This window comes from Rutidosis leptorrhynchoides, chromosome 7 (genome assembly GCF_046630445.1).
Source record: "Rutidosis leptorrhynchoides isolate AG116_Rl617_1_P2 chromosome 7, CSIRO_AGI_Rlap_v1, whole genome shotgun sequence".
Taxonomy (NCBI): domain Eukaryota; kingdom Viridiplantae; phylum Streptophyta; class Magnoliopsida; order Asterales; family Asteraceae; genus Rutidosis; species Rutidosis leptorrhynchoides.
In genome coordinates, this window is record NC_092339.1 from 200,946,298 (window position 1) to 200,962,315 (window position 16,018).

Genomic DNA, 16,018 nt, shown 5'->3' on the forward strand with positions numbered 1-16,018 from the left:
GTTAATAATATATTTACTTATCATTTAACATAATTAACCAAGTGTATCAATATCTTAATATGATTCATATGTACCTAGTAAGACGTTGTTATAACGATAATCGTTATATATATCGTTTTCGAGTTTCTTAAATTAATAGTCTCATTTTTATGTATATAACTCATTGTTAAAATACCTAATGAGATACATACTTATAATAAAATCATGTTAACTATATATATAACCATATATATGTCATCTTATAGTTTTTACAAGTTTTAACGTTCGTGAATCACCGGTCAGCTTGGGTGGTCAATTGTCTATATGAAACCTATTTCAATTAATCAAGTCTTAACAAGTTTGATTGCTTAACATGTTGGAAACACTTAATCATGTAAATAACAATTTCATTTAATATATATATAAACATGGAAAAGTTCGGGTCACTACAATAGACACGTATACAAATTTTTTGACATATCATATCGACCCATGTATATATATTATTTGGAACAACCATAGACACTATATATGCAGTAATGTTTAAGTTAGCTATACAGGGTTGAGGTTGATTCCAAAAATATATATACTTTGAGTTGTGATCTAGCCTGAGACGTGTATACACTGGGTCGTGGATTGATTCAAGATCATATATATATCGATTTATTTCTGTACATCTAACTGTGGACAACTAGTTGTAGGTTACTAACGAGGACAGCTGACTTAATAAACTTAAAAGAGTAAAATGTATTAAAAATGTTGCAAATATATTTTGAACATACTTTAATATATATGTACATATTTATTATAGGTTCGTCAATCGACCAGTGGCCAAGTCTTATTTCCGAAGAAGAAAATTTTTGTAAAAGTGAGTTATAGTCCCACTTTTAAAATCTAATATTTTTAGGATGAGAATACATGCAGTTTTATAAATGTTTTACGAAATAGACACAAGTAATTGAAACTACATTATATGGGTGAATGATCGAAGCCGAATATTCCCCTTTTTCTTGGTAGCCTAAGAATTAGTAAACCGATCTACTAATTGACGCGAATCCTAAAGATAGATCTATTGGGCCTAACGAATTCCATCCAAAGTACCGGATGCTTTAGTACTTCGAATTCGTTTTTATCATGTCCGATGGATGTCCCAGAATGATAGGGGATATTCTTATACGCATCTTGTTAATGTCGATTACCAGGTGTTCACCATATGAATGATTTTTATCTCTATGTATGGGATGTATATTGAAATATGAAATCTTGTGGTCTATTATTACGATTTGATATATATATATATATATAGGTTAAACCTATAACTCACCAACATTTTTGTTGACGTTTAAAGCATGTTTATTCTCAGGTAATGATTAAGAGCTTCCGCTGTTGCATGCTAATATATGGACAAGATTCGATGTCAGCATGATTGTATAATATTGCTTAAAACTACATTCGAGATTTACTTTGTTGTAACATATTAATATTGTAAACCAATATGTATTGGTCGTGTATATGTGTGATATTTTTAGATTATCAATTCTTGATAATCTAGGTGGTGTCCTTTTAATCTTTTCATTTAAAATAAAAGTTATGGTTTGTTTTAAAAACGAATGCAGTCTTTGAAAAAACATCTCATATAGAGGTCAAAACCTCGTAAAGAGATCAATTAATATGAAACGTTTATAATCCATATGAACGGGATATTTCACAAGTGTCATTATATTATACTAACTCATGCTTCAGTTCCCAACACTACTTCAAAAACATTCATATTTTAAACTCGAAGGTTTCAGAATTTAGAACTAAAATAGTTTCTTTTATGATGTAACACAGATAGCGTGGAGAGGTAAATGATTTCAGATAAGAATACTTATGAAATATCTTCAGGAATATCGAGGATATTTATACTGAAAGAAACGATGATATCTTATAATATATAAGATCAGAGGATGATGAAGAATATTGTCCGCGAGGGTTTAGAGTAAGGAGCTAGGTATTCGCTAAAGATTTCATCAGAAACAGAATCATCTGAATTCTTTATATACAAGTTTAGTCCTTATGATTTGTTCAGAGTCTCCTTCATAGTTTGCTCAATTCGTTTTTCAGTATAAAAATTTTTTTGAGCTTTTTCAGCATGCCATTCTTTATTATCAAACTTTTGACTGTTAAGGCAGTCTTCAGTTTTCACTGCTTCATCAGCTTTTTTAAAATTCAGAGTATTGATTCGCAGACTGGTGCTTTTCAGAATTTCATAATGGAAGGTCATAATTCTAGGAGATAAAGGTTATATGTATACATATAACTGTTGATGTAGACATGCTGCGAGATTTCAAAATACTGATTGCTAATTCCCGGTAATTGATGTGGTAATTCTTGTTATAAGATGTGGATGAGTATATGAATAGGTTTTAACGAACAAATATAATGGTTCTTCGGAGAGACTTAAGCCAATGAGTAATGAAGTTGCTGGTAAGTTTACTGCTAATGTGGTGGAATATAAACGGTTCTCCGGTAACGATGATGAAGGGGTAATCTTTATAATAAGGGTTATTCGAATGAAACATTGAAGTTGATTTGCTGGAGCTGTGACAAAATTGGCTAATTTGAAAAAAATGTGCAATGTTATTTTCGATAATAACAATGCCAAATGAGCTAGATACGTGTTAAACGTTTACTCAGGTTTCGAATTTTTTCAGGTGCATAACTATATGCATAAATCTAATGTTAATGATATTAATACTAATGTTAATAATAATATTAATAATACTAATGCATAAATCTAATGTTAATAATAATAATAATAATAATAATAATAATAATAATAATAATAATAATAATAATAATAATAATATAATAATAATAATAATAATAATAATAATAATAATAATAATAATAATAATAATAATAATAATAATAATAATAATAATAAAAATGATATTAATACTAATGTTAATGAAAATAATAATAATTTGTATTGTTTTCCATATAATAATAGTAATAATAATCATAATCATAATAATGATCGTAATACTTATATTATTAATAATAATATTAATAATACTCCTAATACTTAATGATAATACTAATAATATTTACTAATGATAATAATAACAATAATGTTAAAAATAATATCAGTTTTAATAATAATGATACTTTTAAATAAGAAAAAAAATGATGATTTTAATGATAATGATAATGATGATTTTAATAATACTAATAATAATAATAATAATAATAATCATATTTATGTTATATTTAATATATAATCATAATATAACAATTCAAATCATGATATATTAATAATCAATCCTTCATAATTTTAATAATCATATTATTTAGTAACTTTTAATCATTCTTTTTATCATGAACATAACAATAATAATAACATTAATGATAATACAAATACAAATAATAATAATAATAATAATAATAATAATAATAATAATAATAATAATAATAATAATAATAATAATAATAATAATAATAATAATACTTATTAATACCTAATAATAATAATGACAATGATAATGATAATGACAATAATAATATTTACACCTATAATGAAGTCCATTAAAGGAGCCCAAGATAAAGTCCATTTAATTGTTTCCAAACCCAATACTTCTATCAAATTTTCGGCCCAATATCATAGTCCACATGTTTAGCCCATCTACTAAAGCTTGATCCAATAGCAATTTGTTGTTTTTTAAAAAAAAAAAATTTGCTACAAGCTAGGATTGATCTTGCGACCCCCTACATACCCAACACTTCTCCTAACCATTTGAGCTGCGTGATTATTTCTAAAAATATTCCACTATATATCTATATAACCTGTATTCCTGTTTTCATCTTCTTCTTTGTTTCGTTTACACAGTAACTTCGTAACACATCATCGATATATCATCATCATATACACAGCCATCATCATCATGTATATTATACCTAAATACAGTATCATTGTTCAACACGATTACTCATCATACTTATCTATATTCATCACTGGTTACCAACATCATCAATATTAATCATCTCCGAATCATGATCAATATCATCATCTTCTTTCCATGTCATCATCATCATGATATCATCATCATACATGATCCCTTATCATCATCATCGTTTAACAGAAGCAAAGACACATATAACCTGTGCAGTCCGATTGTAAACCGAAACAATAACACTCACCGAAAATCACGATCATCATCATAACTTGCATCATCATCTTCGTTTACTTTATTATAAATCAAACCCATAACAGCTGCAGTAGGCGGTTTGTGATGATCAACAGGAATACGAAAACAGAAAACTATATGTGACAGCAAAGGTGTTCGGTGATGGTGTGTGGTTTATGGTGTCTTGTGGTGGTTAACGGTTGCAAACATTAATGAAGGAGAGAGAATAATTAAAATAGATATGATGGTGGTTAAGGTGGTTTGCGTCTATAAGGATTTGCAGGTGGCGATGGAAGGTGTTGTATGGTGGTGGTTGGTTTTATCCGACAGAAAATAATAATCATCGATCGAGGTTGGATGTTTTGATGCTCAACATAAATGATGAAGGTGATGGAAGGTTTGGCGATTGTGGGGGTGAAGGGTGGTGTCACGGTGGTGTATTGGAGGTAGCCGGTCGATCATGGTGAAGGATGGGTGGTGATAGATGGCAGAGGTTCGGTGGAAAGTGAAGGTGATCGTGGGATCAAGTTGGCAGTGACGGTGTTGATGGTTGTGGTAGTTCTTGGGTGAAAAGAGGAGAGGGAGAGATGGTTGCTTAAATCTCCCATGTCTCTCTTATATATATAAATATATATCTATAAATATAATACTGACCAATAATTAATAATAATAATATATTAATAAATATAATAATCAATGAGGAAATATCGTGCATCAATATAGCCGCCTTTTACTATTCTATTTACGGACTAGATTTTGTTCTCTGCTGCTTTTATAAATGTTTTACGAAATAGACACAAGTAATCGAAACTACATTCTATGGTTGGATTATCGAATCGAATATAACCCTTTTTTTAATGACCCGTCATAATCCTTCTGGACGAATACATTACATTTGGTTACATCGCGAGGTACTTGACCTCTATATGATACATTTTACAAACATTTCATTCGCTTTTTTAAAAGACAAACTTTCATTACATCGAAAGTTGACGGCATGCATACCATTTCATAATATATCCAACTATAATTGACTTAATAATAATCTTGTTGAACTCAATGACGCGAATGCAACGTCTTTTGAAATATGTCATGAATGACTCCAAGTAATATCTTTAAAATGAGCAAATGCACAGCGGAAGATTTCTTTCATACCTGAGAATAAACATGCTTTCAAGTGTCAATCAAAAGGTTGGTGAATTCATTAGTTTATCATAATCAATCATTTCTAATAATATAATAGACCACAAGATTTCATTTTTCATAAACATCATTCTCATATCAGGCATTTCGCAAACTGTATAGAGATAAAAATCATTCATATGGTGAATACCTGGTAATCGACCTTAACAAGATGCATATAGAATATCCCCATCATTCCGGGACAACTTCGAACATGATAAATTCGAAGTACTAAAGCATCCGTGACATGGATGGGGCTTGCTGGGCCCGATAGATCTATCTTTAGGATTCGCGTCAATTAGGGTGTCTGTTCCCTAATTCTTAGATTACCAGACTAAAAAGGGCATATTCGATTTCGATCATTCAACCATATAATGTAGTTTTGATTACTTGTGTCTATTTCGTAAAGCATTTATAAAAGCAGCGCATGTATTCTCATTCCCAAAAATATATATTGCAAAAGTATTTAAAAAGGGAGCAAATGAAACTCACGATACGATATTTTGTGGTAAATATGCATACGACGGAACTGTACAATGCAAGTTGGCCTCGGATTCACGAACCTATATCATTTATATATATATATTAACACATTTAATATTAATCAACTAAGTTTAAGAATTTTATAATGTATTATGATTAATATCCTTATAATAATTATATTAATACTTATAATAGGTTATATCATATTATATATGATATATATAATTTAGTTAATGTTATAATAATAATATATTAGTTAATATATTAAAACATGGTAGTTTGTAATATTAGTTATATTTATGTTACATGTAATAATTATATTTTATATAAAGAATGTTTGTTGTAATAATAATAATAATACTAGTAGTAAAAATGATAATAATAATAATAATGTTAAAAATAATAATATTAATGTTAAAAATAATAATAATAATGATAATAAAAATAATAATGATAATTCTAATAATAATAATAATAATAATAATAATGATAGTTTTAATGATAATAAAATAATAATTTTTGTAAAAATGATAATAATAATAATAATAATTTTTAATAATAACAATTATACGTATGTTAATAATGATAATAATACTAATATTAATGATAATAATAATGTTAATTCTAATACTAAGGTTAGTAATAATAATAACAATAATTTTATTAATCATTTTAATATTAATGATAATAATATTCATAGTAATAATAATAATAATAATAATAATAATAATAATAATAATAATAATAATAATAATAATAATAATAATAATAATAATAATAATTAAAATAATGATATTACTAATACTACAATAATGATAATAATAATAATTGAATTTATGATTAATGATACTAATAATTATATTTTTAATATTAGTAATAATTATAATAATAATAATAATAGTTATAACACTAATAATGATAATAAAAATAATAAATGTTCTACCTTTAAATGCTTTTCCAAAAAGAAAATGCCAAAGATCGGGCTCGAACCTGAGACCCCTCGCTAACCCGAAAACGCACTAACCATTCCGCCATTTTTGTTTTTCTGACTTATTTCATGATTCAAATACATTTAATTCGTTATTTTATGTTTCTAATTTCTCCTTCTTCTTTATATTATTTCATCATGATCATAACTACCATCGTACATTTATCATAATCAACTTTGTCATCATCATCACTAATCGTCATATTGCTATCCTTAAAGTCATCAATGTACACCATCACAAACAAGATTATCTAGCTTGGTTGGTGAGTTAAACCAAGTACGCAACATGGGCTGCCCAAAAGAAGCCCAATAAAACTAGTTCACGATATAAGCCCAATTAAAACCATAAAGAGCCTGCTAGTAGTTCAAACCTACCACAGTTTAATCGACACCCTTATTTTAATCAACAAATAAAAACAAATCTCGGTTCCTTTTTCTTTTCCAACCGACAAGGTCAAAAGCAATGAAATTTGCAGGTCTTTGTTGGGTTTTGTTCGTTTGTCAGAAGTGGTGCTGGTGTTTCATTGATCCGAAATAGGAAACAAGTAGAGTTCGAATTTTTAAAGTGTTCTAACACAATAACAACCGTAGTTCATGAATGAGTTAACAAGGTGGTTATTTTGGGTTGTTTTGATGGGGAAAAACAGTTGCAGCAAGTAAATGGGTGTTCGATAGTTGTCTTGATTTTTATCTAAGACATAACAGCAGTTGCAGCTAACCGAAGGTGAAGCTCACAATGGATTTCATGGTGGGTTTCGATTTAATGTTTGAAATTAAATAGAAAGAGATGGTGATTGTTAAGGTGGAGGATTGTGACGACCCAGAAATTTTCGACCAAATTTAAACTTAATCTTTATATGATTTAATGTTTTCGACATGATAAGGAAAGTTTGTAATGTTGAATTTCAAAAATTTTGAACTATTTTTATATATATCATTTAACCTTTGACTGTTCTCGACGATTCACGAACCTTTAATGTATATATAAATGATTATATACGTAAATAATTATATTTATAATAAATATGTTACTGAACTATTATAAGATAACTTAAAATAATCAAAACTTGTTATTTGAATATGTAGAGTATATTGAATATAAATGATTTCGAACATGATTTGTCAACGTTAACAAAGGATTAAATGTAACAAAGAATTAAATGTATACCTTGAATTATTTGTCTCAATAATTAATATATCTATCTAAATAATAAAACTTAATAATTAAAACAATATTATATATGTAATAGTTGAATATATATATATATATATATATATATATATATATATATATATATATATATATATATATATATATATATATATATATATATATATATATTTAAAACAATATTATATATATATATATATATATATATATATATATATATATATATATATATATATATATATATATTAAAACAATATTATATATGTAATAGTTGAATATATATATATATATATATATATATATATATATATATATATATATATATATATATATATATATATATAGTGGTAGGATCAAGAGGGAAGTAACCATTCGGGGGGAAGCGGGGGGAAGCAAAAAAATTTTTTCCCATTTTTTGAAAAAACTTTGTTCACGAACATTATAGATGAGATGAAAATATGAACATTTAGTAGAGACACTTTGTGATAAATGTTTTTATTTTGACGGGAAAACGCTTGAAGAAGTAATATATAATAATTATCGTGTTTTTCGAGCGTATTTTGAGGTTTTAGCTATTGGGGTTTAGATATTAGGGTTTATAGGGTTTAGATATTAGGGTTTAGAAATTTAGGGTTTAGATTTAGGATTTAGATTGAGTTTTTAACACGAACGGTTTAGAGTTTAGGGTTTAGGGTTTGGTGTTTTGGGTTTATGGAATAAACCCAAAACACCAAACCCTAAACCCTAAACTCTAAATCGGGCTAAATCTTACTTCATAAAACATGAAGAAAAAAACGTTCATATTCTTCACGAACAATATTATCTTGAATGTTATTTTTGTCGATCGTTTTCCCGCCTAAATAATAACATTCATCACGAAGTGTCTCTTCTAAATGTTCATATTTTCGTGTGATCTTGATGCCGGGAAAAAAAAATTCAAAAAAAAAATGAAATTTTTTTTTTTGCTTCCCCCCGCTTCCCCCCGATTGGTTACTTCCCCATTGATCCTGCCCATATATATATATATATATATATATATATATATATATATATATATATATATATATATATATATATATATATATATATATATATATATATATATATATATATATATGATTACAATACATAATTGATGATTATATGTATATTGTAATATATTAAAATTTATAAATATTAAATATTAATTGTATGATTACATAATTAATAAATTGTAATATTAAGTGTAATTACAAGTTAAAACATAAATGTTATACTAACAATGTTATTATTACTTTCATTATAACTATTAATATTAACATTAATATTTGTACTATATTTTTTGATATATATATATATATATATATATATATATATATATATATATATATATATATATATATATATATATATATATATATATATATATATATATATAAATACATGAAATTTGATATATACAAGTAATATTAATATTACTATAGAAACATGTAACTTATTATGTCATCAGTATTATTACTAACTTTAACATCACTAAAATTATTAATATTATCATATAAATTATCAAGAATCATTATTATCATATACTAATATAATTATTATTAGTATTATCATAAACATAATACAATTATTATTATTAATATTATTATGAACATTAATATAACTATTAGTTTTATTATTCTAAAAATTGTTATTAGGATAATTATTATTAATAGAATTATTATTATTATTATTATTTATTATTATAAAATTCAGTATTTTTATTATTTATTATTAATAGAATTATTATTATTAAAATTAATTTTTTTATAAAATTAAGAATAAAGCCTGTTTCACGTTACTTTCAACACTGATTAGATTTTGATTCTTATCTGATTTTGTCAACAATCAAAAAAAGTTAATTGTAGAATTTCTGTTAGCCATTCCTTTCTTCCTTTTTAATTTTCTGTATAATATGTCTGTTTTGAATTATTCTGTCGAACAACCAATCGACTATAAAGCAAACAATTGTTCTAAACGAATTCACTCATCCTTACACTCTCATTATCAATTACAATCATTTTAAACAGATTATAATTGTTAATTTAACCAAAAAAAAAATTAAACTATCAAGAACCTCTGTTTTAAAAAGAAAATTTAACAGCTCGATTTTGAATGAAATTTCAAAAATTTTAAATGCATAGTTATTAGGAATCGTTTATACAATCTATCTACAAAGTTTCACGTATTAATTTTCAAAATCAAGAACGAATTTTGAGGTCAAAGTTCCAAAATAAAAAGTCAAAGAATTTGTTCTTGGAAAAAATTCGAATTCATTTTTAAGTTTATGGATCAATTGATGATTCAGAGAGTTTCTATAAAATATTTTCAACCTATTTCATGAAGGATTCTTGAGTTAAAATGTTCGAAAATTCAAAATCAAGTTTTTTTTTCTTTTTGCATCGGACAGCAGCAGCTGTTCTTGCTGTTTAATTTTTTTTCTCTCTCGCGTTTATTAATTGGAATTACAAACGTTTTTGTTTTGCAATTAAATTCTAAAACCAATTCGTTGTGATTAAATTATTCCCTGGTCAGTTTAATTGATGTGGAGAAGAAGAAGGATTGGAATCAGATTAAATATAGGTTATAAATATTTCGTTTGGATAATAATCAGAAAAACTTATATGGCGTGTTGGTTTCGTTGTTTGATGGGTGAGCGAGAGGTCTCAGGTTCGAGCCCTGCTGGTGCTATTTTTTTAAATCAGTTTCTTTTGAGGTAGTTTTATTTTTTTAATTTTTGATTATTATTATTATTATTATTATTATTATTATTATTATTATTATTATTATTATTACTATTATTATTATTATTATTATTATTAATTACGTTATTATTATGGTGTTAATTATTATTATCACTAATATTAATGTTATGAGTATTATTATCATTAACATAACTAATATTATTATTATCATCATTGTTATCATTACTATGATAATGATAATCGTTATTACTCCTTATATTTAGAAATATCATTATTATTAATCAGATTAAGAGTATTATCATTATCGTTATCATTAGTATAAGTATCATAATTGCAATTAGGATTATTATTATTATTATTATTATTATTATTATTATTATTATTATTATTATTATTATTATTATTATTATTGATATTGTTAGTATTATAATTGTTACAAATATCATATTTATAGCTATAAGTATTAGGAACATTATTTATCATTAATATATTTTTATAAGTAAGATTATTATAAATTGTGTCATTTTAGTATTATTATCATTATTATGATTATGATTATTATTATTATTATCATTATGAAAATAATACAAATTATTATTATTTTTATAAATATTAGTATTGGTATCATGCTATAACTATTAGTATTATCATTATGTATTATGTATTATTATTAATATTCTTATCATTGTTATTAATATTAACTAGATTATTGAAAGTATTATTATTAAAAATAATTATAACTATGAAAATAAAAGTTTTAACGACGTTGTTAAGATTATAAGCATAAAAATGAAGAATATATATAAAAATATATTTAGTACACATAACTTAACTATATTAATATTTGTATACATAAAAATGAAAATATATAAATAAATAATGAAACTTATAAATTATTAAATATATAACTAAATTACATCACTCATAATAATATATATATTTGTTTGATTGCAAGTATATGTTTTAATATATATATGAATATGAATGATATAGGTTCGTGAATCCAAGACCAACCATGCATTGTTCAGTTTCGTCATATGTATTTTTCCTACAAAATACAGTATCGTGAGTTTCATTTGCTCCCTTTCTAAATACTTTTGCAATATATATTTTTAGGACTGAGAATACATGCGCTGTTTTTATAAATGTTTGACGAAATAGACACAAGTACTCAAAACTACATTCAATTGTTGGATTATCGAAATCGAATATCACTCCTTTAGCTTGGTAACCTAAGAATTAGGGAACAGTACCCCTAATTGACGCGAATCCTAAAGATAGATCTATGGGCCTAACAAACCCCATCCGAGGTACGAATGCTTTAGTACTTCGGCTTATTATTATACAGACGAGAGGATTCTGTTTTGGGGATATTCTATATGCATCTTGTTAAGGTCGGTTACCAGGTGTTCACCAAATGAATGATTTTACCTTTATGCAGACGAGAGGATTCTGCTATTGGAATTATGTTTATAAAATAAAAATCTTGTGGTCTATTAACACTATGGAAATGATTGATTATGATAAACTAATGAACTCGCCAACCTTTTGGTTGACACTTTAAAGCATGTTTATTCTCAGGTATAAAAGAAATCTTCCGCTGTGCATTTGCTCATTTTAGAGATATTACTTGGAGTCATTCAGGGCATATTTCAAAAGACGTTGCATTCGAGTCATTGAGTTCATCAAGATTATTATTAAGTCAATTATAGTTGGATATATTATGAAATGGTATGCATGCCGTCAACTTTCAATGTAATGAAAGTTTGTCTTTTTAAAAACGAATGCAATGTTTGTAAAATGTATCATATAGAGGTCAAGTACCTCGCGATGTAACCAAATGTAATGTATTCTTCCAAATAGATTAGGACGGGTCGTTAAAAGGATGGGGGTTTTCCGGTGGCTGGAACAGAAACAGTGAATGAAAGAAAAGGAAACAAGTGATGTAGCAGTAAATTGTGATTTCAGGTGGGTTTAGTGAGCGTGAAACAGAAGACAGGTTCTTAGCAGCTTCAATAGCAGCCTGTTTTGATAGATGAATAGCAGTAGGTTCATGGGTTTTATTTGTGTGGTTTGTGCTTGATCAAAACAGAAAATGATGGTGGTTTGTTGGTGATCTTCGGCTGCCGCAAGGGACAGGCAGCAAATGGGTCTGTTATGTGTTTTGTCGAGCTGCAGTAGTTAAGAGACAAGCAAGCTAGTTTAGTAACTGGGTCTATTATGGTGTTGGGGTAAAAGGTGTTGGTTAAGGGGGTGATTCTTAGCTACAAAAACTACAGCTGTTGCAGTGACCTCTCGTTCTGAACATGAACAAAAACATGAGTGTGTGTGTGAGTGATGGAGTTGATGTTGAAAAGAACCCATAACTGAAACAGTAGCCCTTCGATACAATAGTTTCAAGGTGTTTGATGGTGATTTTGGGTGATAGAACTGAAGGAAGCCGATGGTGTCTTCGGTTACAAGGATTAAGAGAGGGAGCAAGAAGATAAGTGAGATAAAATGAATTTATGATGCAACCCTTATCATAACATATGTCCATATAATAAATTTTCTAATTAAATCGTGTAATGTAATTGATATTCTCAAAACAAACACAGTATAACAAACCATCAATCATAATTCAATTTGAAATAGTAAATTCAATTATAATTCAATCATACACAGTAATATTAAATATAATAATAATTATAATATAATAAAAGAAATTAAACGTGCATTTAGTTAGCTGTCATCTACTATTTCATTCACGGATTGTGATATCGTGCCCATTGTAAAACAGTGGTGGATAAAAGTCTTTAATAAAATCCCAAATTTTTAAATTAACTATATTTATTTATTTCAGCCATTATGGTGTAAAATTTGATTATTAACTACTAAATAAAAATTACATCACTGTCCGCGCCCGATTCCAGGTAAAATATGAAAAATGTTCAAATTTAACAATTAGCTCCTAAATATATTTTTAATAGGCCTACGATTCATATAACTCATTTTCGGGTCACCGTTTATTTTAAAATTATATAAGTTTGAATTTAGACTTGTCTAATATTAATCGGAACATAAAACGAGTATTACAATTATTTAATATTTATTTTTAATATACTTTTATGTATATATAGATATGTTTTAAATAATAATTATTATAATATCATATTTCATAACAACAACATTCAATATTTCAAATTATACTTTCAATTATTATTTATATATACACACATATTTATTTACAAATAGTTGTTCGTGAATCGTCGGGAATGGTCTAAAGTCAAATGAATATATGAAACAGTTCAAAATTTTCGAGACTCAACATTTTAGACTTTGCTTTTAGTGTCGGAAACATATAAAGATCAAGTTTAAATTTGATCAGAAATTTCCGGGTCATCACAGTACCTACCCGTTAAAGAAATTTCGTCCCCAAAATTTGAGTGAGTCATCATGGCTAACAATAAAAATGTTTTCATGACTCATATAAGCTGATAAATAGAGTTTTATTACCATTGAGTAATAAGGATGAAATAATTCAATATTCGAAGAGTACGAATGAAGCTATCACAAAAGAGTGAAAATGAGTAAATGAGGATTTGACTTAACCACGGTTGATTTCTGGAATTTAAAGAATTTAGAAGAAATTCTTGGAAATCTATAAAATCTGATTCTTCAAAATTTAAGGAAATTAGGATTTTCTTTAATTAAATGCGATCATCTATCTCGATTGCTATGTCGGATATTTCACTACAAATTCACCCTCTTCATTTCCTTTATATTTTGGAGTTTCACCCTTTTGTTTTCTCTTTCCGACTTTAAATCAAGCGAATAATGGTCCAAATTCGTAGGTATGAAGTTTCGAATGAACATGACTAATGTTCTAAGAAAGAAACACTAATAGTACAATCCGACTTGTCAAATTACCAGAATTCAAGGGAAAAGATAGGACTGTCAAGAAAATATGTTCTTGATGTGTTTATAGATTAGATAGAATGTAAGGGCCGTGTAACATGGCACACAATGACGTTATGGTCTGTGAATCATCATGTTCCATTAGAAACTCAGCATGACTTACTGTAATATAATCACGTTGATCAAGTGTCATTATATTATACTAACTCATGCATCAATTCCCAACACTGCTTCAAAATCATTCATATTTTAAATTCGAATTTTTTAGAATTTAGAAACTAAATAGTTTCCGTTCTGATGTAACACTGATATCGCAAAGAGATAAATGATTTCATATAAGAATAGTTTTGAAAATATTTTCAGAAATATCGAGGATATTTATAATGAAAGATACGGTGATATCTTAGAGTTTCTAATATCGATGGATGATGATGAAGGTTTTTCCGTAAAAGTGTAGAGTCAGGAGCAAGGTATTCGTTAATAACTTCAGCAGACACTGAATCATTTGGATTCTTTGAAGACAGGTTTAGTCCTTGTGATTTGTCTATAGTTTCTGTTGCTTCATTCAGCTTTCTCAAAATTCAGAGTATTGATTCGTAGACTGGGTGCTTTTCAGAATTTCAGAATGGAAGATCATAATCCTAAGAGATAAAGGTTATATGTATACATATAACTGTTAATGTAAACATGCTGCGAGATTTCAAAATACTGATTGCTGGTTCCCGGTAATTGGTATGGCAGTTCTCGTTACAAGATGCGGGTGAGTATATGATATGGTTTTAATGAACAAATATAATGGTTTTTCGGAAAGACTTAAGCCAATGAGAAATGAAGTTGCTGATAAGTTTACTGCTAATGTCGTGGAATATAAATGGTTTTCCAGTAATGATGACGAATGGTAAACTTATATATCAAAGTTATAACAAGCCTTAGTCAGTTGAAAGTCGAAGTTGAATTGCTGGAGCTGTGACAAAATTGGCTAATTTGGAGAGGGATTGTAAAGTTATTTTTGGTAATAACAACGCCAAAGGAGCTCGCACAGATACATGTTAAAAGTTTACTTAGTTTCTGAGAGTTTTTCAGGTGCATAACTATATGCATAAATCTTTCCTTCCGTAGATGAAGTGCGGTTGGTTCATCCTCTCAATTGAGGTGTTTTCAAGAATCATGAAAGGTTTGAACGCAGTTTGTAAGCGTCAAGACACAAATGAGGTTTAAGATGAAATCAAGTGGCAAACTTGAAGAAATGTTTAGTTTCATATGTTATAATCAATATTTTAATTCATTTTAATTGTCCAATGTTATTAGTCTACAATTAGTAGTCCACATTAGTAGTTCAACAATTCATATATAGTTTAATATATAATATTCGAATTAATTAATACGTGTCGTGACCCATTATATACATGTCTCAGACTCGATCACA